This window comes from Vanessa atalanta, chromosome 2, assembly GCF_905147765.1.
Source record: "Vanessa atalanta chromosome 2, ilVanAtal1.2, whole genome shotgun sequence".
Classification (NCBI taxonomy): Eukaryota; Metazoa; Arthropoda; class Insecta; order Lepidoptera; family Nymphalidae; genus Vanessa; species Vanessa atalanta.
In genome coordinates, this window is record NC_061872.1 from 374,652 (window position 1) to 388,889 (window position 14,238).

The 14,238-nt window shown below is 31.4% G+C and overlaps 1 protein-coding gene across 1 annotated transcript in view; it reads left to right on the plus strand.

Annotated features, from left to right (window-relative positions):
• The first annotated feature begins 11,091 nt into the window (after nt 1-11,091).
• Nucleotides 11,092-14,238, plus strand: part of LOC125073738 (ichor) — a 44,443-nt gene continuing 41,296 nt past the window's right edge. Inside the window, exon 1 of the mRNA XM_047684764.1 lies at nt 11,092-11,096. The gene's annotated coding sequence lies outside the window, so the exon portion shown is untranslated. The remainder of the gene's footprint in view (nt 11,097-14,238) is intronic.

Here is a 14,238-nt window from a genome sequence, read left to right on the forward strand (position 1 = left end):
CATTATTAATGCTTATCAAAATGAATAACATACATATTCATTTTAAACGTATTCTCAAAATAAAAAAAAAAAAACATTTACAATTTTATAATTTGCACTATTACTTTCAGATACGACGTTATAAAAAGAAACGTTAAAAAAACGAACTTCAAAATAACAAAAGTGCACTAGATAGTAAAAAAATATCCAATGGGAGTTTTTCATTGAAATATTATACACGTGCTAACAATTTGTCTGTAGTCGGTGTCGCGTCCTGACTGTGTTTCACACACGCTGCAAAGTAAACAACTTCATTCATTAATAACGGATACAATTATAATAACGGATATATTTATTGAGAGAAGCTATAAATTATATTATCAACTAATAACAACGATGGTTCACGATTAGCTGGCTAACCTGCTATGTAAAGGTGTTTTTTATGCTTTATTTGTATTGAATATATGTAGTCGGAATGGCAACTCAAGTGGTTCCCATCGCGGTTAGATATCGATGCAATAGACATTAATATAAATATTAATGTCCATTGCGTCCCTGGCTCCTAGCTCATTCTTTCTTCAAACAAGATTAAAACAATATTAAGTAGTGTATTTAACGCTAGAATATATGAGGAATGACCAACTAACAAAGAGCTCTACCACCAAGAAAGTTTCGTAGGTTTCGCGTAAATTCAACGTCAAAGGAGGCATCCATTGACATTTTTTGTACAGTATCCATTTAAAAATTTCGATATAAATATTATTTTTTTTATATTTTAAATATAAAAAAGCCTAAAAAAACAAAGGTTTTATGTTTTAACTTTTTGCAGATCGAAATTGTCTATATCGAAAAACGTACCTTTAAATTAAAAAAAAAAAATGTGTCGTCATAATTGGCATAACCAAACATGCAACTGCACCTACAGTTCTATAAATACCCTTTGGGACGAACGTTTTCGACAACCAAAGATAACATTAATAAAGCTGCACAATACGCCAAAAGTAATATATAACAAAAGACGATACTTCTGTTTGTTTACATTTTATAGCACCTGCAGTTTAGGGCCATGACGAAAGCCCAATTGACTTCCACCGTTAATAGAATCATTTACAATAACTTATCAATAATAATTCGTGCCATTTGCGACTATATGACTCTCGTTATAAGAGACTTGTTTATGAAGGTGTAACATTGTTGTTTTAAATACAAATTTGTTACGAGTTAGGCGACTTTGAACTCTATTTAGCTGGTGGTAAGGAGTTTAAATAGGCAGAGTAGATTGGTCGTCTTACGCCAAAGTGAAACAGTACAAAGGTATTTTTTTATTGCCGACATTCATTTAACCGTAACAACATTTAACTTATGTTGACTTTAAAAGAAAAAAATAACAATTTAAATATTTAGACGTTTATTTTTAAGCGACGAAAATTTTATTTAATTTTGATTTCAAGACGAAAGATAAGAACGCTTAAACATATACAAATACGAATGTTTAGTGAATATTTATTTTATTTATTAATAAAAGAAAGTCTTGAATAATGTATGCAAACATTAATATCTAAAATTTAAAACAAATCGAAGTGATAAATATACTTAAAGTGTACTAATGTAAGAATTAATTTAAAATAAATTATTAATAATTTAAGCTAACAACTCTCTCTATAAGAGAATCGACGATTCTCTGTACTCGCATGACACACGAACCTGCAAATTGTAATGACCATTGCTTCCGATAGTCAAAAAAAGAATTTATTTCCTTATATTTTCTCAGTAGAAGATCGAAATTTGTACGTTCGCAATAGAATAAAGTGCACTAGAGTTTGCACGTACACTCGTACGCTACACGTACCTCGTTGGTTACTCTGTTTTGAGATAAGCAACCGTGGAAGACATCTTCATTACACTATTAATGTAGTACCTAAATATACTTGAAATGTAGAAGGTTGTTTGTAATATATAAGAGAAGATTATTTTTTTACTTCATCACAAGTAAATAATAATGTCGTATACGTGTCGTGTCGTATACATGAGTTGCATTAAAACGCACTTAAACATTTGTTACACAGACGGTTGTTAGAAAATTATACAATTTAAATATTAAAGTGTATATGGATTACTTGTAAAGGGAGTTTATTATTAATTTTAGTTTGTATTCGTTGCTTCAGTTGTGGCGTAATTAAATTTTGTATTGTTTATGATTAACAATACTAAATTTAATACTACTTTTATTTTCATTCAAATTGATTTAATATTATATTAATATTAACTTAAGTTCTTAATAAAAACAAATAGTAAAATATTTGGTAAAGGAATATTGGAATTTCAAAGACTAAAACGATTTTCTTTCAATATTCAGCGCTACGTAACCGTCGTAGCAACTCGAAAAGATTTCAACGCGTCACTATGTAAGCATTTCTTTATTTTTACATATATGCAATAATTAAATAAAAAAAAATAAGAGTCTCATTATGAATTATTTTATAAATTATATTTTAGTGTATCTTTGGTAAATACAATACATATAGATGTTTAGAAATGTTTATTTGGAGTACAAGCAGCTAGGTCTTCTAATGGGTGAATACTTCTTTAAGATAACAATGATTAGGTTTCGGGTAGTAAATATAGGTTCAAAACGTTATCTATAAATGAATACGAATATAAAATCAAAATAAATTATTTACTACTATAATAGACTCTACTACTTTATAAATATTCCAAAATAATTTATGGGTTTATGGTGTTTTCAGATACTATTTTTAATGGATTTTTAAAATGTCGAAACTTATTAAGGTTCTTAAATAATAAACCTAAGCAAACAAATGAATAAACGCGATAAGCGACTTTGGTGTGAGTATATAGTATACATTAAAATTTTAATATAAAGTGAGCGAAAGAGAGACAAAAAGTGTGTAAAAATAAAATAAGTTTATGATACGATTTATTGATCTGTCATATCTGATTGTGTTTTCATAATCTTAGATATAATTACTGTAAAACATCTCCGATAATGCGACAAAAAAATAACATACAACTTACCACTTTGATCAAAATAACGCTATTTTTATTTATAGTCATTTTATTGCGAGCTACATTCCTCAGCATTTCGGCGCATGCGCAAGCAAAAACCAGCACTAATACACCGTTACCACGTAAAGGGGGCCACGAGTTGAGTGGTGCAGTGGTCTGTTATGTTCCCGGTTCGATGTATAATAGTTTCACAAGCATGGCGTGCATACTTGAGAGATTAAGATAAATATGCTTTCTTCTTTATGTTTCAAGCGGCTTTCATTTACTCAAAGTGATCGTGTACGAATCATTTGAGTAAATGAAGACTAAATGAACAAGAGTATATAAAAAGTAAATAAAATATTTTTTATTATTTTATATTTTCCACTCAATAGTTATGGCATCATGATATCTTCAATCTTTTCTTCTTCACTTTGTAATTTTGCTTTATTTAATAAACACAAATGTCACGTAGGGGGGGGGGTTATTGGTGGTAGACAAACCTCAGGCTTGCTCTTGCCCGTTACTATTTTATTTCTTAGTGTATAAGCTACATGAAAGAAGGAATAGTTACCTATTAAAACGCTTGTGTGCCCAACTTTGAGAATTCTTATCACGTCTGTATTGGTTGAACAATACGGTGGCTTAAGACGGTTATGGACTCAATCAAAGTTAATTGAGTATAAATTACTGAAAATATACACACACATGTTTTGCCAAAACCATAACACAAACACACATAAATAAATAATAAAACTACATTAAAAATAGATTGAGCTGAAAATTATATTAAAAATGGACGATGAACTTTATGAGTTCGTTACTAAATTGGTTTTTAAAAGAAGGTTAAGTATGCAAAGGTTTTTGGTTGGATGACACCATATTGCGCAATCAATAAGTCGTGAATCAGATAACGGTTTTGTTTTTTTTGGTTTCGTCTTACAGACCTGGATTTGTGTGTGAAGTTGAAAACTAGGTATACAATAATTTTATATTTTGGGTTTCATTCGATTGTACTAGGTTTGTACCGGATTGTACCGAATTAAGAATCTGGTCTGGATTTATACAGTAAATTTACGTTATACATACCTCTTCTGTATTCCCAATCCCAATATAATCCCAACCCAATATAAATAAATAAATATTGGACAACATCACATACAATACTCTGATCTAAATGTAAGTAACTTAAGCACTTGTGTTATGGAAAATCAGAAGTAACGACGGTACCACAAACATCTAGACCCAAGACACCATAGAAAACTATTTCTGCATCGACTCGGCCGGGAATCGGGCCCGGGACCTCGGAGTGACGTACCCATGAAAACCGATGTACGCACTACTCGAGCATGGAGGTCGTCAATCGATGTGACATATCTGCAGCTGACACACAGGCTAAAGGCTCTCTCGTAATCACAAAATAACTGAAGTAGTGTATGGTTGTATTTATTTAATGAACATACCGATGATATTCACGCGTCGGAAAACAGTAACAACTGTTTTATAACCATTTTTTTTGTTATTGTCTGCTTGAATTAAGTATTTTTTTAAACTTCGAACTTCTAAGATCCATTAGTTTTATAGACCTTCTCCGTTATTTAATTGGTTATTCAGGCTGGGAAATATATTACAAATGCCGTCTGCACTGGCACAATACTTTTATTACATTGTATATAGTTTAATGTACAATATATAAACTTTGTTTCTGTTTTAAAACGACTGTAACTTATTGCTTGGTAACGACATTCCAAATTACTTTGTTCAGAATTAAAAAGTCACATAAATGTATTAACGAAATTGCTTATTTTAATTTGTATTTGCTGTATCTGTGAAAAATTGCTCAAATATGTTAATACTTCGAAATGTTCCGAATACGCTTGATTTATTGCGAAGTAAAAACTGGCACAGTTTGTATGAAACCGTATTATTAAGCTAGTTCGAGAGGAATGATAACAGCAATAAATTAAATATGCCGTTTCTTCTGATTGATGAATTTAAATTTTAACACACACTGTAATTTGACTGTTTATCTCATTTATGTATAGCAGACATGTGATGACACACTCCTGACTAATTTTGGTTACGGTAGCTGATCACAACTGAGGCTAAGCAGCTCAGCAGTTGTAATAATGCTAAAATTGATTATATGATAGTCTTTGACTACCACGCTTTATTCCCTCACATTGATAATAATTCAATGTAACGACTGGAAAGAGTTCTGGCACGGGGCCAGAGCGTCATTTCCAAAGCATAGAATTATTAGAACTGTCAAATTTTAAGCGTCCGGTGACTGAAAAATCCGTGTGTTTGAATCCAGAACCTCGATATCTGCAGCCTTATAAGCTACTAGATCAACGAGTCAGCAATAGCACAGATATAAAATACTGGTGTAAGAAATTGAAATTGAAGTGAAATTGTTTTATTTATATCTCATTGTATTTTGCTTTTTCTAAACTGTCAAAATAAAAACAAAAATATATTTAAACATCTGCGGTATCAAAAAAAAAACAATTGAAATAAAATAAAACTAATTCGCCGAATACTATACCGATTTTTTGAAAACAGAAGCCAGTTTAAGTCTCAGTACATTTACTCGCTGATTCTGATACTTCGCAAATTTTACTATAAAAAAATCCTGTATCAACAATGAAACGGACGAAACGGCTTTATTTAAGGTGGAAAATTAAAATACAATCATTATTACATATTTATTGTAATACAGCATTATATGTTCGGCCAAATACGATTGAAATAAACAAATACGAATTATTCTCGTTAAAGTTATAAACAAATCACTTCTAGAAGAATAGTTGTATAAATAAAAGATAGAGCAGATGTTCTATGGGCGAACAAAGTGAACGGGGAACAAAGACGAAAATCGCGGACTCGCAGATCGATGTCAGTAGGTCGACGGCGGATCATTAGACGCCGAATCCGATGAGACATTCGGTCTGGTTTCAGTTATGAACTCTTCTATCTATTATTTTATTTTATTTTTCTATAATTTACATTTCAAAGATATATTTACATTTCCAAGAACAATAGTTCGTTTAGTCCAAATTCTATCATAATTATTATTGATTTGAGAAAATCATAAGTGTTTTATCATTGTCTATTTGAAGCTATACTGGTTATTCTTTGCTCTAGTGACTTGCTTATATGATCAGAGTCAAAAGTCAGATGAAAGTTAAAATATTTATTCAATATAGTAGCTTTGAACTTGCTCAATGATTGTCGAAAATCTGCCATCGATTCAGAAATAAACACCTCGGGCATGAGAAGAATCAGCAAAAGAAATTGAGCGGTATTTTTTTAAATTTCTAATTTAACAGTTTTAAATTACAATAACATAATTCATTTATTTGAAATTCTCTACTATCGTCACAAACCAAAGTGTACTGTCGTCTACAAATGTGTAAGCTATGCATTATCCTTCAGCACTCAAATGTTCCTTAACGATTCTTTTAAATTTTCATCGCATTGTCTGCACTAAAGACTTATTAGCCGTATGTAATCGGATAATAGCACTTACAAGTCTATGCCTGTTCCTAGTGTTAACAGTATGTTCGACACAATATCTGCGAAAATCTTTAATGTTTTTGGGTAAATAAATAACAATGAATTATAAATTGAGAAGCGAGAATTATTATTTTAATTTCGGTTTAAAGACATTTATTTCTCATAAAGAACACAAAAGTTCACTTATAATAAGAAATTATAATAATTTTGCTTGGGGGTACATTTAAAAGTCTGCCTTATGAATTATATACAGTAAAATAAAATGTTGCGGGTAGTTATATTACACAAACATGTTTAGGTAGGGGTTACATTAACTTATAAATTATTTTGCACATATTCCATTACACGTTTTTTAAATATAGGAAAATTCTTGCTATTAATGATTAAGTCTGATAATTTATTATAAATTTGAACTCCTTCAAATAAAATGTTTTTCTTTCCATAGTTGGTTCTGGTTTTTGGAAGTTCTAGTTTATTACGTTTTCTAGTGTGGTATGTATGTGTTTTTTTATGAAAGTGTAATTGTGAATGTGTTTTATTTGTTATTATTTTTCTAATCAACATGCAGGTTTTTAAAGTGTATAATTGATTTATATTAAAAAATTTTGTTTTTTTGTATAATTCAACGGATGGCGTCATATAATCATATTTATAAAGAACTTTAATAATTTTATTTTGTAAAGTTTGTAATGACTTTATGTTAGACTTCGCAGCAGTTCCCCATATTTCAATAAGATATTCGATATGAGGTTTTACTAAAGAATTATAAATAATAGGACGAATTTTATTAGGTATACATAAGGAAATCTTACGTAGTGCACCTATCAAAGGGGATATTTTATTTTTAAGATGATCAATATGATATTGCCAGGTTAACTTGCTATCCATTATAAGACCTAAATATTTTTCATGATCAGTTTTATTTATTGGTTCGTTACAAATTGTTAGTTGGTCATGATTTGGTATATTTTTATTTTTAGGCGCGAAGATCGAATTTATTTTTATTAACACCTGAAATCCTACGACTCGGGATTTTAATTGTGTATCATGTCATTTTTTTTGTAAAATATGTCAGGAAATTCCTATGAGCAGTCATTTGTGCATGGAAAGTCCATGTGTTTAAAATATGCTATGGTCACAAGCCTGCACCTATTGTCTCTCCAATTGTTTCGGAGTCACATTTTTTATAAGGGCTAAATATATATTATATTAAAAACTGTCTCGTTGATGGAAAAATATATCTAGTTCTTCTATTTAATCCATTGAGTCCATGTTATAAGAAATGTATTCGAAGTCGATCTTGATAATGACCGGCTTCTGCTCCATGTGCTGACGTGTGGGGTTAATACAACGGCTCACTTGCTGCAACATGTAATTATGGGCAGGTCAGTTTGACATCGATAACTTATGATTGTTTATTTAGCGTTTGCATTAAACAGACATTGTACTATTTCCTTTACATGTTTTTGAAACCAATTAAATCTATAAGAACTATTGAAAGTTACAACATAATTCTTAGCTGTTGGTGTGTAGATATATATATTTTTTATTTGTAATAAATAATAATTACTTTTTTATAATTTGTACAATAAACTTAGCGGTATATTATTATTAAAATATATACAAATAAAATAAAAAAATACAAAGTTTACATGTTCGAAGTAAATTTAGAATTTTTGACTTCCGGCTCGAATGGTGAGCCAGTGTAACCCTTTGCCTTGTCCCTTTGGCCATGTTCTTTATGCCTGTATGTATAAATTACTATGAAGGGAATAAAGAATGAAGGGAAACCAAAATTGGTTAGGAGGACATCATGTATTAAATATATTAAATAAAAAAAAAATTAGATACAACCAAAAAACTAACATAGAAAGTTTCCTAATTATTTATGATAAATATTTGAGTTTGATTTAATTTGCTAATTAAACTGTGTCCATTGCATCTAAATGAGCTCATTAATTAGATATTCGATTTGTTTTACCGATGAATATGAATTTTTGGTATTTAGATTGAGTCATAAAATGTGAAAGCATTTAATCTACTGTAACTATTAGAAACATCTTACTTGTAACCTTTTTAGCATTAGCAGCCCGTAAATGTCCCACTGCTGGGATAAAGGCCTCATCTCCCTTTGAGGAAAAGGTTTGGAGCAGATTCCACCACGCTGCTCCAATGCGGGTTTCCTCACGATGCTTTCCTTGACCGCCGAGCACGAGATGAATTATAAACACAAATTAAGCACATGAAAATTCAGTGGTGCCTGCCTGGGTTTGAACCCGAAATCATCGGTTAAGATACACGCGTTCTAACCACTGGGCCATCTCGGCTCTACTTGTAACCTAACTTTACTTTAATCTACAGACATACGAATATTCGACTCCACTTATATCTCATACAACATTTTTCGACTTAAACTGATGTTTTATGTTATCGTTAGGGCGAAATATAAAAAGGCGTGATTGCGGTAAAAAACAAACTATAAAATATGAAATGAACAACATACAAAACTCTTTATTTATTAACATAAATATTTATTTGAAAAAATTGGGTGGTATTATAGAATTCGCCAGACAATCTTTAGGCGAATCGGTAATAATTAGTAAAGATGGCGATGCTACGACAATACGGTTCAAAGACAATACACAAATTATTTTCACAGTAAATAGAAAAGTTTATAAAAAGTGCTTTAATCGCAGTAAGCGAAAATTAAAATGAAGTAACCGAACGTTTATTTATTATTTATTAACATCATTACACTTAACTTTTAGCATAGTGTGAGGTAGACAAAGCCAGCCATTATATATTAGTATAGTATATATTGAGCCTTGTTTCCTTTTTAAAATATACATAAAAATAACTTTTTATTTCTGTCAATGTTTGATCCAATTGATTAAGAGCCAACCTACGAACTTGGCTTCGTCTAATTATCGCTATCGTGCATGGACTATTCGTAAATAAATTTGTTTTAATACTAGTAGAGTAACATAAGTTTACTTGGTGGTAGTACGTTGATTTTTGCGAACACAAATCAAATCTACCACCAAAGAGCAATATTTAGCATGTTGTGTGCCGGTTGGAAGGGTGAGTAAGCCAGTATAACTATAATCAAATTAAATCAAAATATACTTTATTCAAGTAGGCTTTTACAAGCACTTTTGAATCCTCATTTAACAAACTATATTAAGTGAAGCTACCACCGGTTCGGAATACAGATTCTACCGAGAAGAATCGGCAAGAAACCCAGTAGGTACTCTTTTTCGACATTTCACAAAAAATACAAAGTCATATTGGTTAAATACAATTATATATGTATGTAATATGTCCTGCCTGGAAGTCAATAAAGGATTAGCTCCACGCTTTTTTATCTAATTGTGATGTAAATATTAAGCCTTGCCCCAAGATGGATTTATTGACTTTGCGGAGTCGGAAATAGTTTAGGCTTAGGACGAAAGTTATGCGTTATGTGACATTTAGTTATATTCGAGACTACGACTACGAAGGATATATCATAGTACGAATGCGTGCGCAAACCTTACTTCTCTTACCCTTACTCACATAATCCGATGGGATACTAAATCTGGTACGACCAGAAAGCGTTCCAGCGCAGAAACAACGGTTTTACTCGACCTGGGGTTTGAACCCCGGAGCTCGGAATCTGGAACACTATATCTAGGCACTAGATTAACGAGGCCGTCAGAATCGCCTCTAGAAAAATATTTATGAGCTTATTTGAATATATTTATTCAAATAGGCTCATAAAAGCATCTTTGAATCGTCATTTGTCATTATATATAATTTATTTAACTAAATTAATAATCGATTTATGCAAGAGTCTACCTCGAACAGCTGGAGGCAGCTTCATCTTTATAAAATAATCGTTTGACGTAATCAAATAATATGCAAATTATAAATCAATTTCAAACGGTTATCTTTACAACCGTTAATACAAATAAATTCTTAAGTGAAGTCGCTATAAATTGGACCGGTTTTAATGAATTTCCTTCACGGTTCCAGATGACGTCGAATATTGACAAATGACCTAAGAAACTTGTTAAACTTTAGACGAGCTATCAATAATAGTTTTGTAAAATACGACATCGTGGGTTCATTATTATTATGTGTGAATCGAATATTAAACTTCATTAGTAACTTTCTACCGATAAATTATTTGAGACAAGCTATAGAGCAATACGTCATAAATTGTATTCAATGTGGAAGAATATTTATGAAAAATTACGACCCGTAATAACCCAGTGGTTGAAAGACTTGAATCTCAACCGATGATTCTGAGTTCAAGCCCGGGTGATGAACCTCCATGTGGCCGGTACGAATCTGCCACGTGTATCCATCAAGTCGCATTGGAGTAGCATGTTAGTAAGCTCTAAACCTCCACTTGAAAAAGGAGGCAATAGTTGTTACTCTTTTTTATATTAACAAATCAAATAATAGTGTTTGTGTGATAAGAACAAATTTGAATTGGCTCTAAGGCCTTAATAATGACAAGATGCAATTGAAAATATACTTCTTATCTGAATCTGAGAACGTAAAAGCCTAGAAGAATATCCATAAACACAGGCCACACATACGTGTGCGTACTCAGTACCTCATTATAGGGCAGTCGTACTTACTCTCGTACTTGGAGCACTATTCACTAACATTACACCATCTCGCATTACAGTAGCGTTGTGGATGAAGCTCCAGAAATACACCTCATAAGAAGAACACGTCTTTGCTAAGCAGTGGGAAATTGACAGGCTTTAACTAAACTTTGTTTTACTTTAGATAGTATACAATGTTATTTTAATACACGCGATAAACGCACAAATAGCGTTATTTGATTCTAAACATCCAAACAAAGATTTAAAACTTTAATACCGTTTTTGGAAATTCTGATATGTATCAAATTTAAAATTCAAATTATACATTTTGAAACGAAATCCAATATTATTAAATTAGAAAACGAAAGTTGACAATTAAGATGCGACTTTCCAGTTATCCTTTCTGTTTTAACTTTCCCGTTATGACCGTGATCCTGAGATATGTTCTGAATATTGTTTCGTAGAAACAGCAACACACAAACGGTTTTTTCTTTCTACGACAAATGTAGTCTGGCAAATGTAACCTACAGGTTTTGTTGATGTGTATCACAAGGGGAATATCAGTAGTGTAAGTATGTGAATTATCTGCATACGTATTCTAAATGTAATTAATTAAAAATAATTAGCAGCCTCTTCTCTTCCTTTGAGGAGAAGGTTTTGGAGCATATTCAACCACGCTGCTCCAATGCGGGTTGGTATAATACACATGTGGAAGAATTTCGTTGAAATTAGACACATGCAGGTTTCCTCACGATGTTTTCCTTCACCGCCGAGCACGAGATGGATTATATGAAAATTCAGTGGTGCCTGTCTGGGTTTGAATCCGAAATCATCGGTTAAGTTGCACGCGTTCTAAATACTGGGCCATCTCGGCTCAAATGTAAAATAATATTATTTTCCCAAAACAAAATTAAAACCTGTTCGTAAATAAATTGTCTGAATATCGCTTGACATAAAAAATAAACAATTTTCAATATCGATGAATTTAAGAAGGAATTATCTTAGAGATATAATTAATCCATATTAAAAACAATATGGGTTTACAAAAAAAGTTAAAATCAAATACATATAACATATATTCAGCCAGTTAGTCGTCGCAGTGACTTGGCCCGCTATGTTCTGAATATTTCTAGTTAGCGGTTGGTATTTGATTATCATTTTAGGAATTCAGAATGTTGTCATAACATATACATGATCGATTAATAATATTATTTTATTTAAAATTAAAAATGACTACGATTAATTAATTTATAGACATTTGTACTTGGAAGAATACTAGTGATACCCACAAAACCAATTCTGTAAAGGCATTAAAAAGCTATTCTGGAGTAAGCAAACTCTTACACACACATGAATCCTAAACATAACACATAAAACACTTTGAGTATTCGAATAAAAATTTTAGCTATTCAAAGTCTTATCGATTCTTCTTGGTAGAACGTATGTTCTGAACCGATGGGAGATAAATGAAATTTGTCAAAGCGATAGATTATATGAAATAATAATGACACATTGGGTACTCTGTATCCTTCCTGTCCTCTCAAGCCGCGAGCGGAAACTAGTAAAGTGCGGGCGTAGCCGCGGGCGGAGTCTATATTTTTGTTATACTTCCATTCTTGAGGACATAATATAATCATCTACACCAAGATTCATTTATATCATAAAAATGTAATTAACAAATCACACATTCAATTTATATTTATCACAAGAATTTTATTCTTGCGATAAAAAAAAGGTGCATTTATTAGTACAATATATGACAATTTTTGCATATTTTTAAAACATGCTTCATAATCATATATTATGAGACTACTGTTGTATACGGTACCGATTGACACGCCTTGCGAGGAATTTTCCGATCACCATTCTTATTATAGGCATGTAACACGGACGGAGGAAAAGTTAATTAAGAAATTACCTCGTTTAATTTATTGTGAAAAACTAAAACTAATTATTATAACATCTTAAAAGGTAAATGAATTGTCGCACCGCTTAAACGATGTGAAGTTTCTATTTATATTGCTCGCCCATTTCACACGAATTAAAGTTTACCGAGATATGCTTAATTTAGGTTTGGAGAGAAAGTTAAACAAATATTTTAATACATTGCAATGCATTGAGATAAGCGACGTCTCCTCCCAGCAGCCTACGCAGATGTAATACGACTTACTAAACGAACCATACATTTTTACGATTATTTCATATCAGCCTAAATATTTTTGACCATAAAGTATTTGAAATAAATTTCACGCTTATTTTAATATGGATTAACACGAATATTTTTTTTAAATAAATAACTACCTTTTATAAGGAATGAGGCAAATGCATCTTGGAATCAATCAAAGTAAGATTACAAGGTCAAAGATATAAGGCTGTTATTCCACCTTGGGGTGACTGGACTGGACTGAGATGTTATGTCCCTTGTGCATGTAGTACCACTGACTCACCCGGTACGACAGTACTAACATTACAGTACTAAGTATTATATTTTTACTACATTGTCTGCACGCTTTGTTAGTCTTTGAGATAGGCTGTAGAATTATAGACAAAATAAGTCTTTTTTTTTTTTTTTATTTAGAAATGTTAATTGATTTCCCAAGCATTTATTTATAATAGTTGTTTCATTTTATAAGTGCAACATACCTTGTGAAGCGCGGATCACGCCGCATGCTTGGGCTGTTTTTGTACGCGGACCACACTAGGAGCACGATCGAACACTCAAGAAAGCGCGCGTTTTCGTGAAAATGAGCATTAATTTTCTGCCGTCATACAGGTTAATACGCACTCTCGCGTATATGTGCTTCTGCGTTGTATGCAAAGTTGTTAACTTGTTTCAAATAAATAAAATACTGCGATACATTCAGTACACTGGACCTAAGTTGATATAAATGCTAATTCTTTAAACTATACTCGTAGCACTGTACTGAGTGGACCCTATCTATCTTTCCATTTCAAGCTTTTATTATCGCAAGCAAACGCATGATTATTAATTTAAGCATATTTCTTTATGGAATAAATATTTTACCTATTGCATTTTATTTATTCAATATTATATATTGAAAGTTCTCGAAAAACGTCACTTTTGATTTGAGAATCTTAGTATATTTTAAAATAAAGTATTATTTATTACTTTTAA